The following is a 17,191-nucleotide window of genomic DNA, read 5'->3' as shown; positions in this document are numbered from 1 at the left end:
GCTTGGACAGGTAACTCACAACTTGCGCACATTTAACTTTTGCGTGTTCAGCTTTATGCACTTGGCAAAAAGAAAAATTAAAAAGGAGGCAGAAAGAAGGCGGGTGTCTGGGGGTGAAATACTTTGGCAATCCCACCCACCACTTTGTGCTTTGACTGTACGTGATTTATGCTCTATCCCTGGAGTATAACCCTAGCTAAGTTGAGAATTGCCTGTACAGAAAACAAGGGAACGCTGAGAAAGAAGAGGGAAGTATCAACATGCTTGGTGGAACCTCAAGGTTTGCAGAAGTACTTCTTTGGGGGGGGGGGTAATTCCCCCTGCAACCAGCCCAAAGAGGATTGCGCATGCCCAGTCCAAGGCTTACGCTCTAACCACTGCACCACATCAACCATGGGACAGCTCCAGTGGTTAAAGAACCTAGCCAAGTTAAGATGCCAGGGAAAAAGAGGGAAGTGCTCTCAGAGTTGGAGAAACGAAGGAACAACCTCCTTCCCCATACTTGCATTTTAACTCTATAACATACTGTACTATAAACCTATAGTTAAATTGCTATAATGAACTTGTTTCTTTTTCAACGCAAGGGAATTTTAAAAGGAGGAACTATGACTGCGGTCCATTAGTGTGTAAAGAAAAGCTTTGTTCTTGCATCTCGGTGCTTTCAAAGAGCAGTCAAGTATCAGCATTAGCCATGCACTTATAAATTATACCTGCCGCTCACTACTATATTTCTAGAAGTCAATTAGGAAAACACTTAAGAATTGTGTCTGGGTTTCCCTCCCCATACACACACATTTATTTATTTTTTGAAAAAGAAAGGAACTGATGCAATCAAGGAGTGTGCATTTTGTTTTGGGCCAAGGCAGAAGATAAGCTATTTTAAACCAAGGAGAAATATTATGACATACAAATAAGCTTCCTGGAATTGGGAAAAGATTTCACAAACCAGGCTGAGACTTAGGTGGACTTTGCTCTCCATTTCTACATGCTGTGTAAGGTAGTTATTAAAAGCAGTTTGACCAATGAATTACTTAATAGGTTACCTGAAACTCATTAAAAAAATTGCACAAACAAGACATTAACCTACATGGCAAGGCTTTGGAGTCTCATTCGATATTGTCACTCTGTATGTCCTACGTTGGACTGATAATCTGATAATCTCCAACTCCTCATAATGCCAAATGTTATTCCTCTTGTAAAGTATTCCTAATCCATAACCCAAAGCACATTTTATGATTAGCAATTTCTTCAGTAGCCATCTGTATTGATCAGCTGCTGAAATCCTCCTTTCCCCTAAGCTAAATTCATACTAACATTATACTTCATTTCAACAGATCCTTAATTAACTTTTAGTCCAGGGTGACAAGGTGTCCTGTTTTACAGAGGACACACCTCTCTCTGAAGAAGCGCTGCCTGGTTCAAGCCGGGTTAAAATGCTTTTTAAAACCCTAAGCAGGTAAGCCTTGAGATTCTCATCAGCAGTTAGCACCTGGATAGCATAGAAGCGTAGAAATGTAGAGTTGGAAGGGACCACGAGGGTCATCTAGTCCAACCCCCTACAATGCAGGAATCTTTTGCCTAACGTGGGGCTCAAACCCACAACCCTGAGATTAAGAATCTCATGCTCTGCTGACTGAGCGATGCAGGCAGATCAACTTTCTGCAAACTTCCCCACTATGGTAAAGTGTATGGCATTGCTATTTAAGTTATAGTAAAGGTAAAAGTAAAGGGACCCCTGAACATTAGGTCCAGTCGTGACCGACTCTGGGGTTGCGGCGCTCATCTCGCTTTATTGGCCGATGGAGCCGGCATACAGCTTCCGGGTCATGTGGCCAGCATGACTAAGCCGCTTCTGGCGAACCAGAGCAGCACACGGAAACGCTGTTTACCTTCCCGCTGGAGCGTTACCTATTTATCTACTTGTACTTTGGCGTGCTTTCGAACTGCTAGGTTGGCAGGAGCAGGGACCGAACAACGGGAGCTCACCCCGTCGCAGGGATTCAAACTGCCTACCTTCTGATCGGCAAGTCCTAGGCTCTGTGGTTTAACCCACAGCGCCACCCGCGTCCCTTAAGTTATAGTAATCATCTCTAATTCTCATCAAAACATAGCCAAAGTTTTATGTAAATCTGTGCCATCTTTTTGTTTCTGTGTAAATCACCTGTTTAGCACCTGCTCCTTTCCCTCTAGGAAGGAGGGACACCAGTTATGAACATATCTGAAGAAAAATATATGCCCCTAATCCTAAACCTTTTGTTCATGGCAATATTACCTGATGAAGGGATTTTATGCTGGCATCATTATTTTATAATAGAAATGAGGACCTGGAGAGTTCAGTTGGTTGGAGTGTGGTGCTGATAATGCCAAGGTTGCAGTTTCGACCCCCCTGTGGACCAGCTGCATATTCCTGCATTGCAGGGGATTACACTACAGATGACCCTCAAAGTCCCTTCAATTCCAAGATTCTACAAAAACAGGACACAATGTGGGATGTTTCCAAGCTAGATGAGAAATCTGCCACAAGCAGAAATCCACTAGTGTGAACAATGACGACTTCTCCTAATTCCAAAACCTAATTTTCAGCTGCGCGCGACAAACGTTCGTCTCTGCGCATGTTACATCTTCAAAAGGCCTGAGCTTGCTTACTTAGTACGATGAAATATAGCCTGGAGAGGAGAAATTTAATGGGAGACATAATTGCGGCCTTCAAATACCTGAAGGGCTGTGATGCAGAAGATGGAGCAGACTTCTTCTCTGCTGCTTCAGAGGGCAGGAGCAGAGCTAATGGGTGGAAATTGAAGGGAAGCAGATCCCATTAGGAGAGACTGCAGACTGCCTCAAGAGGTAATGGGCTCTTTACCTGGAGAGATTCATACAAGAGAGGCTGGACAACTATATGTCAAGGACACAGTAGCTGCAACACACACTACACAATAAATAATAATAATAATAATAATAATAATAATAATAATAATAATAGTAATTTATTTATACCCCGCCCACCTGGCTGGGTTTCCCCAGCCATTCTGGGCAGCTCCCAGTCGAATATTAAAAACACAATACAGAATTAAACATTAAAAACTACCCTAAAAACTGCAGATCCAGCATTGAAAAGAGGATTGGGCTAAATGACTTTCAAGGTCCCTTCCAACTCTTATGATTCTAGGCTTGGTTTGAAAATGTCATGGTCTGAAACTGTTCTCAAAAGCGGGCCTTTTAAATGAGTCCTTAGTGTACTTCCTCTGCTTCTTAAGTAGGAGGCTGAGGCAGAAGGCCCTGGAAAAGGAACAGAAATGCACAACTTTCATATTTTTATATAGCCCAGTCTGCATGCAACCCATTTTGTAGCTGAAATGAGTTACTGAAATGAGTAGCACAGCACTACCTACTATCACAAAAAGGCATTTTCCCATCCTATCAGTTGCCAGTTGGGAGAATGGGTATTTTCGTGTGTGTGTGTGTGAGAGAGAGAGAGAGCGAGAGAGAGAGAGAGAGCGCACTACTGTGTAACAGAAACTGCGTATGGCTGTTTTCTGTCTGTGAAGTGCTTTGCAGTTCCCTTGCTCCCCTTTGCTACCTGTCCGGTAAGTCGGACAGAGACAACCCCTTACTTAAACAGCTTCATGAGTCTGCAGGAATTTGAGTATGGATCCTTCACAAACAATTGGAACATTTTTATCCAGCACCCCACACTGGCCAGCCTCTGTGACACATGCAAACACATGCGTGCACATACTAACAGTAGGAGGAAAGGTAAATAAATGTGCCCAAACAAGTTCATTACCTGATGGCGAGAAGACTGCAAAACAGTCCCTGTTGCCAAAATGCATCCAACACTTGCTTACAGTGCAAACCCGAGTGTCTACTCAGAATTCAGTGAGGTTTTCTCCCAGGTAACTGGGGCTAGGCTAAGCCGCTTGCTCATGCATGTGCAGGACTCTGCTAAAATCTAGCACACTGCTTCCAAGAGTGGCAACAGGTTGAACGACAAAAGGGAGAAGACAGATGCTTATCTTAAAATTAATATCGTGTCCATTCAACAGCCAAGCAGATGGAGGACTGACCCAAAACCTCAAGAACATTATATACAAGGGTGAGCCTCCAAGATTAAGCCCAGTTTCGCAGGATGCAACCGTCCTTCCAAATCACGCCACCCAGGTAATCCTGGTTTCAGTAAATAAGGCATGTTTGCGTAGCAATCAACATTGGGTAATGGAACACAACTATATTACCAGAAGCAAGATTACATCAAGTCGCAAGAGGGAGATGCAAATTACCTTCTCCTTAAATAAATAAATAAAACATCGTACTAGACATCCATACTTTCAAGCAGGTTTCGAGTTTCCAATTAAGTAACGGAACATTTCCAACAGGGAGGAGGGAGAGCAGGTGGGTGGATAGATACAGCCATTGACCATGCAGCATTGTCAACAATACCTCGCATCTGGTGAAACTGCCGCAACGCATTATATGCAGGGCTGCCTCTGAAGATGGTTCGGAAACTCCAGCTAGTGCAGAATTCGGCGGCAGTCTGATCCTGGCCCGACTGCACTGGCTGCCGATTAGTTTCTAGGCCCAGTTCAAACTTAATAAATAATAATAATAGCAAGGAGTAAGAAAACACTATGTATATAGATGTACTTGTGTACATACATATACCCAAGAAAAAACTAGATGGATAAAATTATGTCTAAATTGCACATAGGTGCCCTTAAAAGTAAAGGGACCCCTGACCATTAGGTCCAGTCGTGGCCAACCCTGGGGTTGCGGCGCTCATCTTGCTTTATTGCGGCCAGCGTGACTAAGCCGCTTCTGGCGAACCAGAGCAGCGCACGGAAACACTGTTTATCTTCCCGCCGGAACGGTACCTATTTATCTACTTGCACTTTGAGTGCTTTCAAACTGCTAGGTTGGCAGGAGCAGGGACTGAGCAACGGGAGCTCACCCCGTCGTGGGGATTCAAACCGCCGACCTTCTGATCGGCAAGTCCTAGGCTCTGTGGTTTAACCGACCCAATAGGTGCCCTTGCTTCCCTGCTAAAACCATATCATCAGGCCTTTTTTCAGCTGCAACTCCCTGGAATTCAATTCCGGCACCTCTCAGGTGGGCATCAATGCCATTCTAAGAGAACGGGGGAGGTTTTCCTGGTGAGTTCCAGCCCCTCTTTTTCTAGAAAAATAGCACTGCACATCATGATATACTGAGAAGGAGCTTACTTAAATCTCAGCTTAAAAAAATAAGCACTTTTAGATGTGCAAAATCCAAACTAAAAGTATACAGTAGCTGGGATTTTATCTTCCCAATTGATGCTCTCTTCTCAGAAGCATAATGCACATGAGAGAATGAAGGTATCACCGGCACTGATAATCTTGCCATCACCACCCTATTTGATGTGATTCTGGAGAAGATGTCTGCTGGAAAGCTAAGTTTTTGTTTTAAAACAAGCTCTAAACTGAAATGTTTAAAACAAGGTGCCTGGCAAGACTGTCACAATATTGAGCGAAGTCAGCCGTGATGTTCAGCACAAACTAAAGCTGTGAAACACATTAATGCATCTTAAAATTAATCAGAGTGCACACACAATGACACTCCCACAAATTTTACAACCTATAAAATACAGGCAGACACTACCAACCAATCACTTTTATATTCTCTCTCCCTCTCCCTCCATCCCTGCCACGAGATGTCTATTTATACAGCAGAGAGATGGTCTTTCATCAGACAAATGGGGGAACTCACCACCTCAATAAATAAAACTGAACTGCCAGACTAATTGTAAGTGGGAATGAGCAGTCCATCAATGTTGCCTCCCCTTTAAGATGTCAGCATTATTATTCTTCAGCTGGCTATTCTGGCTCTGTGGAAAAACTAATGGGGGGGTGGACTGGGGCAGAATTAAATAGTTTGCTAGAATTTGTCTGATACCCTTTGTAAAAGAAGATGGCTGCAAGGCAAACTTACCTGAGAGCAAGCACCAATTAACACGGCGGGATTCCTTCCAAGTAGGACGCTCGCTTTCACATAGTTTATTTTTATTACCTCAAATATTTTAATGGGTTTTTTCATACAGTGGCCTAGGAGAATTCTTCCCTTTTCCTCTCTCCTTCTCATGCCAGAGATGCAACAGCAACACATACATCTGCAGACATAGGTATTCTGAAGTCCAGCTCCAAGGGCCTTCTGCTGGTTCCCTCACTGCAAAAAGTGAAGTTACAGAGAACCAGGCAGAGGGCCTTCTTGGCAGTAGCACCCTCCTTATGGAACGCCCTCCCATCAGATGTCAAGGAAATAAACAACTATCTGACTTTTAGAAGACATCTGAAGGCAGCCCTGTATAGGGAAGTTTTTAAAGTTTTCATTGTGTTTCTAATATTGTTGGGAGCTGCCCAGAATGGCTGAGGCAACCCAGTCAGATGGGTAGCATATACATAATAAAATTATTATTATTATTATTATTATTATTATTATTAATTATTATTATTAAGCTTTAAAATGGTAATTGGTTAAATTTATCAACTAGGGTTCCTATCAGCTTTCAAGCAAGCATGAGCAGGTTCTTATGGTCAAAATAATTTGACTAGGACAGGACAATACTTGTTGCAAGAGAATCCTCTGGAGTGAAAACAATAAACCTGTTTTACTGAATCATAGCTGCCTCCTGAAAAGCAGGGATGCCGCAAGCTAGCTTCTTTCTTGCATTTATGCATTCCTCCAGTACAGTAATCCCTCAGAAACTGGAATTCATCTTTCAAGCTTAAAAACATAAAAACGGCCTTGCTGGAGCAGACACAAGGCCTATGAAGTCCAGCACCCTATATCTTACAGTGGTCAATGAGATGCTTCTGAGAAACCTACAAGCAGGATGTGAGGACAATAATAACTTTCTCCTACTTCTGCTTCCCAGCATACCTGTATTAATAGGCACGGCATGTCTGATCTCGGAGGGGGCATACAGCCATCCAGCAGCCAAACTGTGGTTAGGCAAGACAATTGCTTACGCCACAATTATATCTCAAGAACTTTTATAAACAGCCACATGCATTTCTGCAAATTATGCCCTTTCTTCAGTTAAAGGGGCAGCTGCTGGAGCTCACAAGAAAATACAAAACCTTTAGATACTGTTCCCACCTGAAGACAGTTGCTAAAGTTATTGTGCAAAAAGCTCAACCCTTGATCTCTGAAAAGTATACCAAAGGCATGCAAAGATCTCTAGTTGACCTCTCTCACACACAGGCAATAAAACCTTGCCAAGACTTCTTAATTCAAGGTAGATCAGGCTTCAGCCACAGTAAGTCTAACAATGCAATGTGCCTGCAGGCTGATAAATTGCCTTCTTCAACTGTTTAGAAGACAGGCAACCTTTTCCTATGTCAGCTACTAAATCCACTATGCTGCTACAGCTTTGAGAATTCGAAAAGTCGCTCGATCCAGGGACAGTCCACATATATATTGGCCTATTCCTAGCTCTTTTTCTTAATGGTGACACGGACCATTCATACTGTAAGAATAGTCTTCACAACTTGTGAGCAGAGTGGTGGGGTGAAGGGGTGAAGACAAGCTACAACAATTAGCTGTAACATTGTTCACTGATCCTGCTCAGGCTGCACAGAAAAAAGCATTTTGGTTCCTGAAATTCATTCTGATGGTGCAGATAAAATATCGTAGATAGAATTCCACAGGATGTTTTGCTAGTGTGTGAAAACGGTCCAGATCCAATGATCCCCAGGCATGCACCTCCAGATGGTGGAGATTTTAGGTGCAATCCTGGCACCTAGCTAATTTCGAACACTGCCAGAGACATATGGCTTTGGATCATTGGCTTACCAGAGAATGTTGGCTTTACTGTGGCAGCACAAACTGCTGTTGTATTCCAGAAATCCAAGCAGCTCCAGAAAACTGGGCTGTAATTGACAACCCATTTACTCCAGAGCAGTTCAATTAAAGTCGCTGGGATTGCACTAAACTAAGCGGCTGCAGATTGTTGCCTTAAGCATGTGCAGTTCAGGGAATATATCTATGGTGATATATTCAACGGAGAGTTTTCATTCAGAAGTTTTAGCTGCATTTCGAAGAGTAGCCACAAATTGAGGGGATGACCGCAAATTAAGGAAATACACACTGGCTGTTACGTTGCCTACCTCAAATGACAGATTTTCACTGCAGTTTATCTAATCACCGCTATTCCCGTGTTTAAACATATCCCATAACCAAACACCTGGCTGGCAAGATAAAGACCAAGCAGATTTTAAAAGTAACAACTGCATTAACAAGAAGCAAGCTTACAGTTTAAATATAAAATATGTGCATTATGGAGGTGCCCTTCAGCTGCCAACCTCAGCCACGCAGGAGCTGATTTTCACAGCACCATCGCACAAGGACAAAGCAAATCACTTGGGGGCACATCATGGAAAAAGTAGGTCCCATGTACCCAAGGACCATAACTGAAGGGCACCTGAGAAAATGTACTTATCAGCAAGCAAGTCCTGGAATCCTAAGACTGAAACACCAGGCTAGTTCTAGTCAAGTTCTCTGAGCTACGACATATATTTGTGACGTGCTAGACTGGCTATAAGTCAGACTTTGAAAGAGACTTTATATGTATCACACTTCTAAAGCACATGACTTCCCCCAAAGAATCCTGGGAACTGTGTTTGTTAAGGGTGCTGGAGATCTGCAAGAGTTAAACTATGATTCCCAGGATTATTGGAGGGAAGCCATGTTCTTTCAAGGTATGATAAGTATCAAAGCAAGGGCTGGAGAACCACCTATCAAGGATGCTGAAACAGTGGGTTTTCTGCATCAGAAGGCTGCTGAGGTCTGTTCCAGGTCTATGACTCGAAACTCCTGCCCAGCCATGAAGCTCACAGGGCAAAGTCACTATCTCTCACCCTACCTTAATCCAATAGTCCTGTGAGCCGAGTTAATTTAAAAGGAAAGTATCCAAAAGCCTTTGAGAGTCTCCCTCATACACACACGTTTCAAGATCAGGGTGAAATTGGGGATTTAGAACAGAAGTGGGGAGACTCCAAAGGCTTTTGCAAGCCTCCGCCAACTCTCCGAGTTTGGGAATTTGGAAGGGAAGAGGCTTGCATGGGAAGTCTTTGAGAGTTTTGCCTACTCCCTTCTAAATTCCCAATCTCATGCTGATCTTTAATCTCCACTCATCAACTGATGCCCAGAGATTTGATCCTGCTGCCTAGGCTGCATGATCCTGTTCCCTGCTGGGAAATGGGCAGAGTAGCAGATGCAGGATTAAACCCTGTCCTCTCATCCATCCACAGATATGTCAGCTGATAGATGGGTGAGTGTGGTTTGGTAAAAACTGCCTGGCAGGCCAAATTGGACCCCCTGGCAAGCCAAGACTGGCTCGTGGGTCAGAGGTCCCTACCCCTGGCATAACTACTTGAATGCCTACGGTCCTTGAAGGAATTATAGGATTCAAATGTTTGACTGAAGCAAAATCACCATGACCCCCAGTAGAATCAGAATCTGTCTGTAGACTGAATACATAACCAAGTGTCACTCATGCTATCTTCCATTATAGCACCCTGAAAATGGACATTAAATATTGTGTATGTGTGTGTACATGCATATTCTCCTTAAAAATCCATTTATAGTATATGAATGTCATTCTTTTTGGACAACTGGGGTTGTTACAGTTGCTGTAAAAATCTAAATCATTTTCCATGACTCTCAGAAAGTATGCATTCAAATTTTAAAAATACACACATTACTATTCTATTTTTACACGTATTCTTGAAGCTTCAACTGAGGCAACAAAGCGTTGTTTTTATAACCAAAAAGACACATACATACATACACACACACACACCAACAACTCTTAAGTACTTACAAATAGTCTCTAATTTCCAAGCTGTTTCACAAAAGTGTTAGCAGAATGTGCTAAGCATTTTTTTAAAGAGACAAACCTCATCCATATTTCCTGTACTTTGAGAGTAGCCGGAAACCAAGGATTTACCACAGCTGCAAAATCCCCCCTGCCCAATCTCCTCTTCCTTGCATCCATTCATACTGAGAGTAACAGAGGTTTTTTATTGAGCATTTTCTCAACCTACACACAGTGAAGCCTGCCAAGATACCACATGGCGCCACAAAGCAGAAGCTGGGGCTACGAAAGACTGTATCCAAAAAAAGGGTAATTTTTAATGGATGAAAAATGGCAGATTCATACAGCACTGGGACAAGTATGGCCTGAAATTATCGTATTTTTCCGTGTATAAGACTAGGTTCCCCCCTAAAAATAATGTCAGAAATTAGGGGGCATCTTATACTCTGGACCATCTCCTCACATTTTCTTAAATCTGAGTCCCCCAAAATAGGGGGCGCCTTATACATGGGGGCGTCTTATTTCCAGGTCTAAGACAAGGGGTGTATTTCTCCTTCAGTGTATCAGGTGCATCTTCACTTATCTAGGACACAATTTCACCGTTAAGCAGAGTAAGATATTCACCTCGGGCAGTTGTTTGGGGTGTCAGAAAGGGCAGCACACTGTTCGTTATTCAATTTATTATCGTCATCTTTTCTTGCCAAAGAAGCGGGGAAGGTGCTTGTGGGATTTTCAGCCTCAGGCACCAAAACAACTTCACTGGCCTTGGTGCGGCACAATTGCCAGCTCTACCTCAGGGAGCCTGAGGGCCATGATGAGGAAGAGAAGCACCTAGCACAGCCCAGTGAAAGAGATGGAGAACAGGTTGGAGAAAATGACCCAGCAGCCAACTTTTTTTAGAAAGTGTACAAGTGAAACCGGTAATGGAGGAAAAGGTAGAAAAGACCTTGGCTGTGCAAGGTTTTTCTTCCTTGAGGTAGAAATGTGTCTGAGAACTTGAGTGGAGAGCCTTGGCCAAAATCAATAAAACAGAGCTCTTTGGCCAGTTACACTGCGCTGCTGAGCTTATATAGAAAACAAAAAATAAGAGAGTAAACCTGGTAATGTGGAGAATACTATAATTGGGGCGCTACTGTATTGGTTTCAGCATTAAATAGTTCCAAGCGCAACTAGAAATAGATTCAAGATCGCCACAGGCTTTATGCTTTGTTAAGTCATTGCTCATGCATTAAATACAGAACTTAGTTTACAAGATCTGCTAAAATGCAGTGTAGTGCCAGCAGCAGGGCTTTTTTTCAGCCGGAACTCAGTTCCTGCACCTCTCAGGTGGGTGCCATTGCCATTGTAAGAGAACAAGGTGAGTTCCAGCACCTCTTTTTCTGGAAAAATAGCACTGACTATCAGACTCTTCATTCTGAAAAGCTGTGGGCTAGCTATGAAAAGCACACAAGCATATGTGATTGAATAATAATAATAATAATTATAATAATAATTGTACCCCAGCTCATCTGACTGGGTTGCCCCAGCCACTCTGCACGGCTCCCAGCATATACAAAAGCATAATGAAACATTAAACATTAAAAACTTCCCTATACAGGGCTGCCTCCAGGTGTTATGCTACTACAACATCAAGATTCATCCAACTTGCAAGGAAAAGGCCTTGAATTAAGGAATTCAGAACCCAGTAATTTGTGATGCATAAACTGAGCTCATAGTCCTTCCACACATACACCCAATCCTGATTATTCCAAGCTTTTTTCATTTTAGTAGTATAATTTAGGGCAGGGGAAATGCTACTGCTGCTGCTGTTAAAGCCATCAGGGACCTAAAATCCTTGCCAGTCTACTACAGATCACCCAGAGATCTGCCAGTAAATCCCAATCTACCTTCTATCCACCTTGGCTATGTTCACCTCTCTCTCTGTTTTAAGATGTCACATTCCCACATGCATAGGGCTCTTCAGGGAGCCATTCAGTGAGGGATGCTAATTTCCCACAACTTCATATACAGTAGTTCACAATCCAGAGCATGGGTAGGCAAACTAAGGCCCGGGGGCCGGATCCGGCTCAATCACCTTCTAAATCCGGCCTGCGGACGGTCAGGGAATCAGTGTGTTTTTACATGAGTAGAATGTGTCCTTTTATTTAAAATGCATCTCTGGGTTATTTGTGGGGCAAAGGAATTCGTTCATCCCCCCCCTCCAAAATATAGTCCGGCCCCCCACAAGATCTGAGGGACAGTGGACTGGCCCCCTGCTGAAAAAGTTTGCTGACCCCTGATTCATATCATGTTTGAGCCTACTACTTACAGGAAAACCACCAGCACCCATTCTTTGTGAGCTGCAGATTTGTTTCCAAGGGTGCCAACTGCCAGGAATCCTGGTACCACTTTCTCTTGGTGCGGGGAGCAAATATTTAAAAATGATATTTAAAAATGATAGCGAGAAACAGTCTGGAACCATTGTGGGAACGGCTAATTGTAGTACATGGTTGCTACTAGCACCACTGTGGTTGGTGTCAAATTTTCAGCACTAATAAGAATATCAGAAATGTTATTTCCGCTTCTCTCTCAATGAATGAGAAAATAAAGTGCAACTGAAAATGCTCAAAGTGTGTGTGTGTATGAGAGAGAAAGAAATTCAGTGGGTGGAGTACAGGGCTTTTCTCATACCACCTGTACTTCTGAGGTGGTCCAAAGGAGTGTCCTTTCTTACATTCTACAAACCTCACTGGGGGTCTGCACTGTACGTCCTTCTTGGGTGCCCACACTCAGACCATTGGGTTCATCTATCTCAGTATTGTCTACTCTGACTGATAATGCTTCTTCAGGGTTTCAGACAGGGGGCTCTGCTTGCAGATGCCTGGGATTGAGCCAGGGGCCTTCTGCATGCAAAGCCGATGTTCCACCACTGAGCCCTTCCTCAACTGAAGCCCAAGAGAAGACATCATGAGGCAAATCCTCCATTAGAGATTGTTGAGATCAGAAAGTGTGGGCAATCAGGGAAACTGCAGAGCACTAGAGAAAGATGAACACACACACACCACCCTTAGCCAGCTCAAAAGCTACACCCTAAACAAATTCAGAAGTGCCCATGAAATGAAACAGAAAAATGGAAGCCGCATTTGCAAAAGAAGAAAACTTTGAGATACCAGAGGACCAGTTTGGGCCTAGCATTAAAATTGCTAGTCGCTTGCTGACAGTTTGACACCAATGTGTTTGCATCACTGCATGCAGAGGTACAGCAGTGGCCATATTGTCCTGGCCATGAGCTCAGGCTGCTTTCTCTGAACCCAATAAACAGGACATCAGTAGCACTGTGTCTAGAAGAAACTAGATTTAATTACTCCCCTCTCTTAAGAAGTGATCAAGAAAGGAGAAATTGATGCAAACCGGGCGGAGGGGCGGTTAAAGAGGCCACAAGCTATTTCTGCAAAAGTGCAGATATTCTCAGGATCTCTGAGCTTACATTCAACAGCCAGCTGGTTGTCTATTGCCATTTCCAAGGCACACAGCAAGAAGGCAAGATTTGTGGTAGTTCCCTGCTGAAGAGCCGCCCAGAAATTCAGCCTTCAACCCCCAGATGTAGTAAGCAATACATGGTGAATGCATCAATTAATCCAGAATTAGATATGTTTCAGTGCACAAAGTAAACTCTTACAATTAAACAAAACAAAACAAAAAAATTGTATTAAAAATCCCCAACATTGCAGTTCCATTTCAAGCTGCTACAGACGTATTCTTGAAGGGATAAAAACAAATACAGGAACATCAAATACTGCTCTCTAACAGCACCACTGAGGATTGCAATAGATTTTATGAGAGATGACTAGACTGATGTTCAGAATCTGAATCGTTTCAGAGAATGCAAGCAAACTAGGACATCTGCTCATGCCTATTCAGGCTAATGAGTTTATTTCCAGTTAACGGCTAACAGGGGAACCATGCAGCTGCACTCTACATTTCAGAAGATCTGAGCTCATTTATGCTTGCTGCACAGCATCACAAAGAAAGATAAGAAAGCAATGATTAGGCTGCATCCAAATGGCAGTATGAACCACAGTTGGATGTGGTTTATTGCTACTCCTCCTTATAAATACTACCAGTGGGCCTGGAGAGTTCATGTTACAATACCCAACATGGAAAGTGCCACCCTTATTGTGATCCTGATAGCCCCAGCGTATTATTTGGGGCAGCAGGAATAAGTATGAGGAACTCCTGTGTATCTTGCAGATGGCAGGGGCATTGAACTTCCAGCTTGATACTTTGAATGTCTTAATATGGAGCGACTCTTATTTGAATCATCCAGACCAGAGCCTCTCATGCAATCACCACAGACTCCCAAATTCTGCACAGGAAACCAGCTGCCCAACACCAAGCCTGCTGTGGGAGAAAATAGGTATTTTCTCGACACAGAGTGATATTACTGTATTGGTCTGAGATGCTGAGAACCACAGGAACTATACCAGTACAAAAAAAACTCCTAAGAACTACGGAAATAATACAAGCTCTTTTGAAGGGCCAACTACCATCGGTGGAAAAAGTACTCAAGCTTTCAACAAATCAATCCACAGAACTCTGGCAAAATAAAAAGTACCAGCCAGATATTGAGCAAAGACCTCTCTCAGAGATTTCTCTAATTTAGCTCAGTACTGGAAGAAACAATGCAAGTATTTCTCATGCCACGTATAACTTCACAGACAAATTATCAAGCTCTTAAAAAAAAACCTTTTGCAAACCTTTCCAGCAACCAAGTGAAAAAATTGTGCACAGAATATAAGATGCACCTGAGTTTTGCAAGGTAGCATACAGCTCCCCAAACCTAGTAAGATACCACCATTGGGTGAAGATGGGGAAAGGAAAGGGAAGGAATGCCCTTGCTGGATTGACCCAAAGAGTCTCCTGAGCCCAGTACAGTATTCTGTCTCCCAGCAGTTAGCAGCCAGAAGATAGTAGAAGCTCACAAAATAGTGAAAGTCCTTTTATTTGCCTCACTAATCTTCCCAAACCAACTTGGCATACACCCTTCTCTTTCTCTCCTCCCCAGTGGCAAATTTATGGCTAAAAGTGTCAATGCATGTAGTTATAAAACGAAGCTACATAACAGCTGAGCGTTCACACAAGCCAAATTGCGGAGGAAAACCAGAGAGGGACAGAAAATAAGGAGCGGTAAATCGATATATGCAATTGGAAAGTTGCTTACTCTCCCGCCCCTCAAAGAAAACCCAGGGGAAAACTACATTAGAACAAGTAACAAGCTTTCTGGAAACTCAGCCCTCTTCCTACCTGGGAACTGACAGCGATCGCAAGCATCAGTCGGGCTATAAAGTAAGCTCTTCCGAGCCACGGTTGTGCCCCCACCGCAGGCAGGGCTTGGAGGGAGCGAGATCCAAGCGGCTTTTCCTCACCTCTGAGCAACCTGCCAAAGCACAGCCAGGAGTCAGAGAAGCTACTGACAGGCAGACAGCCGCGACAACGAAGCGGGCGGGAGCGACAAACACAAAGATGCACCCTCTAAGCAGCTCTACCTGCCTGCTCCCTGCTACTCCCTTCGGCGGCGAGAAAGGGGCGGAGCCTCTCGGCCAGACCCAGCTTGGTTCCTCCCAGGGAGGTTCCGGAGAGGGCAAAGAATCGTCTCGGTTGATTGACAGCGGCGCTGACCAAGGGGAATCTCCAGACGGATCAGCGCCAAGGCGGCGTTCGCTCGCGCTTTCGCGGGCAGCCGTCGGGTGTTTCCATGATGTCAGCGAGCCATGTTTCTCGGACAGGTAGGAAGAGGAGATGTGGCGCGGGCGGGCCGGCACCAAGGAGAGCGAGTCGAGGCACCCGTCACCCTGGGGCAAGACTTTCGCGTGCGATCGCAGTTCACCCGGATGAACAGAGGCAAAGGTGCTTAACCCGAAAGGTGGGCTTAAACTGGCCAAGGCAAAGAGGCATGATTTAGAGTCGGGAGAACGCTTCCCTGTTACAGCACAGAGTCAGGATTTCAGTGCAACAAACTAATCCCGAACCAGCTTTACTGCACCTCTTCCTGAGCTTAGCGATTTACAGTTTCCATAATTACTTCGGATTTGCACCACAAAACGCATGCAATATTTCCCATTCTTTGCAGTGCGGCTCGGTCGGATGAACACACCATTCTAGAATAACCTCCGCTTCTGCAATCGCGCGTCCTGCCAAAGTGTCCCCCCACCCCCCAAAAAATGCCCATTTCGCCAGCGAGGTACGCGCACCTTTAAAAGCCGTCGTTCCGTGGCCGGGGACAGCGTCCGAAGAAAGTAAAGGCATTTTAAGTTAAGGAATATTTGCAACACACGAGCCCAGCTTTGAAAACTCAGCTGGAAAAGCTTGGAGGAAGCTGCTGCAAAGAGGCCCAACCACTTCCACAACTTAGCTAAAAGAACTCGCAGCCTGTACACATAATTAAAGCAGAGCCATGAAACCTTTAAGAAATAGCCCCTCGCTATCATGAAACCATCCGAGTGAGAAATCAAACTCCACAAAGATTGCAGGACAGAATGCAAAATGCAGAAAGGCTCTCAGGATTATTAATTTGCATATAGAAATTAAAAAGCTGGAAGCATCCCCAGGCATATTCAAACTGCCCCAGCCATAGATTTCAGAGTTGCGGACACTTGCCTCTCGAGAAGACTCCTTCCCTTCCCATTCTGTGAGTTCTCTCAATGCAGCGACAAAGGAAAGAGTCCGCCAGTCCCACCCAGATTCCGCCCAGGCGGCGGGTTTTACTGGCTGCTTTCAAGGAGGCGGGGTTTCGCCTTGCATTCTTCAAGTAATCTCATCAACGCCTTGGCACCATTCAGGATTTGGGCTGACGAGGAGCCAACTGTGGCGCTTCTCGCCCCGGAAGAACAGACAGCTCATTAGGGCGCTGCCCCGTAAACACCCAGTTCTGGGCTGAGATGGGCTCCCACATTCCACTGCCGCATGCCAGGGACGCCGTTGGTTCCGTTTAGAGCACTTTCTGCCCCAGCCGCGCAAAATAGAAACCCATTGCGATGTTAAAATTGGCAGGAGGTTTGGGGTTTGGGTTGTTTTTCGGAAAAGGAATCGAGCAGAGGGCGGCGAGGTATTTTTGCTACTGAAGATGCAAATATCCAAATGAAAGCTTCTCACAGCCTTTAACGTGGGCATTCTAAAAATATTACGTTTGCAGTTTGCGTGGGTGAAAGCAAAGAACGGATTGCATGCTACTTCGGGCTCAAGCCACGCTGCTTACCGTTCTGGAAGCTACTGTTCAAAGTTCCTTCTGTCTGTTTTTGCCCTGGTACAGTTAAAATGACATGGACCGTGCTTCCGGGTTAGGGTGCAGAAAACCAGGATAACGGT

The 17,191-nt window shown here is 44.3% G+C and overlaps 1 protein-coding gene across 10 annotated transcripts in view; it reads right to left on the bottom strand.

Moving 5' to 3' along the window:
• OSBPL3 (oxysterol binding protein like 3) overlaps nt 1-16,697 on the bottom strand; it is a 90,308-nt gene extending 73,611 nt beyond the window's left edge. For 3 of the 10 annotated variants that reach the window (XM_083578587.1, XM_083578584.1, XM_083578579.1), the window contains exon 1: nt 16,484-16,621. The gene's annotated coding sequence lies outside the window, so the exon portion shown is untranslated. Of the gene's footprint in view, nt 1-2,714; nt 2,786-15,130; nt 15,390-16,483 lie in introns of those variants that run through there. The other 7 variants (XM_083578581.1, XM_083578582.1, XM_083578578.1 and 4 more) reach the window with 7 other exon arrangements.
• Between the last annotated feature and the right edge of the window lie 494 nt (nt 16,698-17,191).

The sequence above is a fragment of the Podarcis filfolensis genome, assembly GCF_964270895.1.
Source record: "Podarcis filfolensis genome assembly, chromosome: 12".
NCBI lineage: Eukaryota > Metazoa > Chordata > Lepidosauria > Squamata > Lacertidae > Podarcis > Podarcis filfolensis.
The sequence above is the reverse complement of the archived record's forward strand: the minus strand, read 5'-3'. Positions and strand labels throughout refer to the sequence as shown.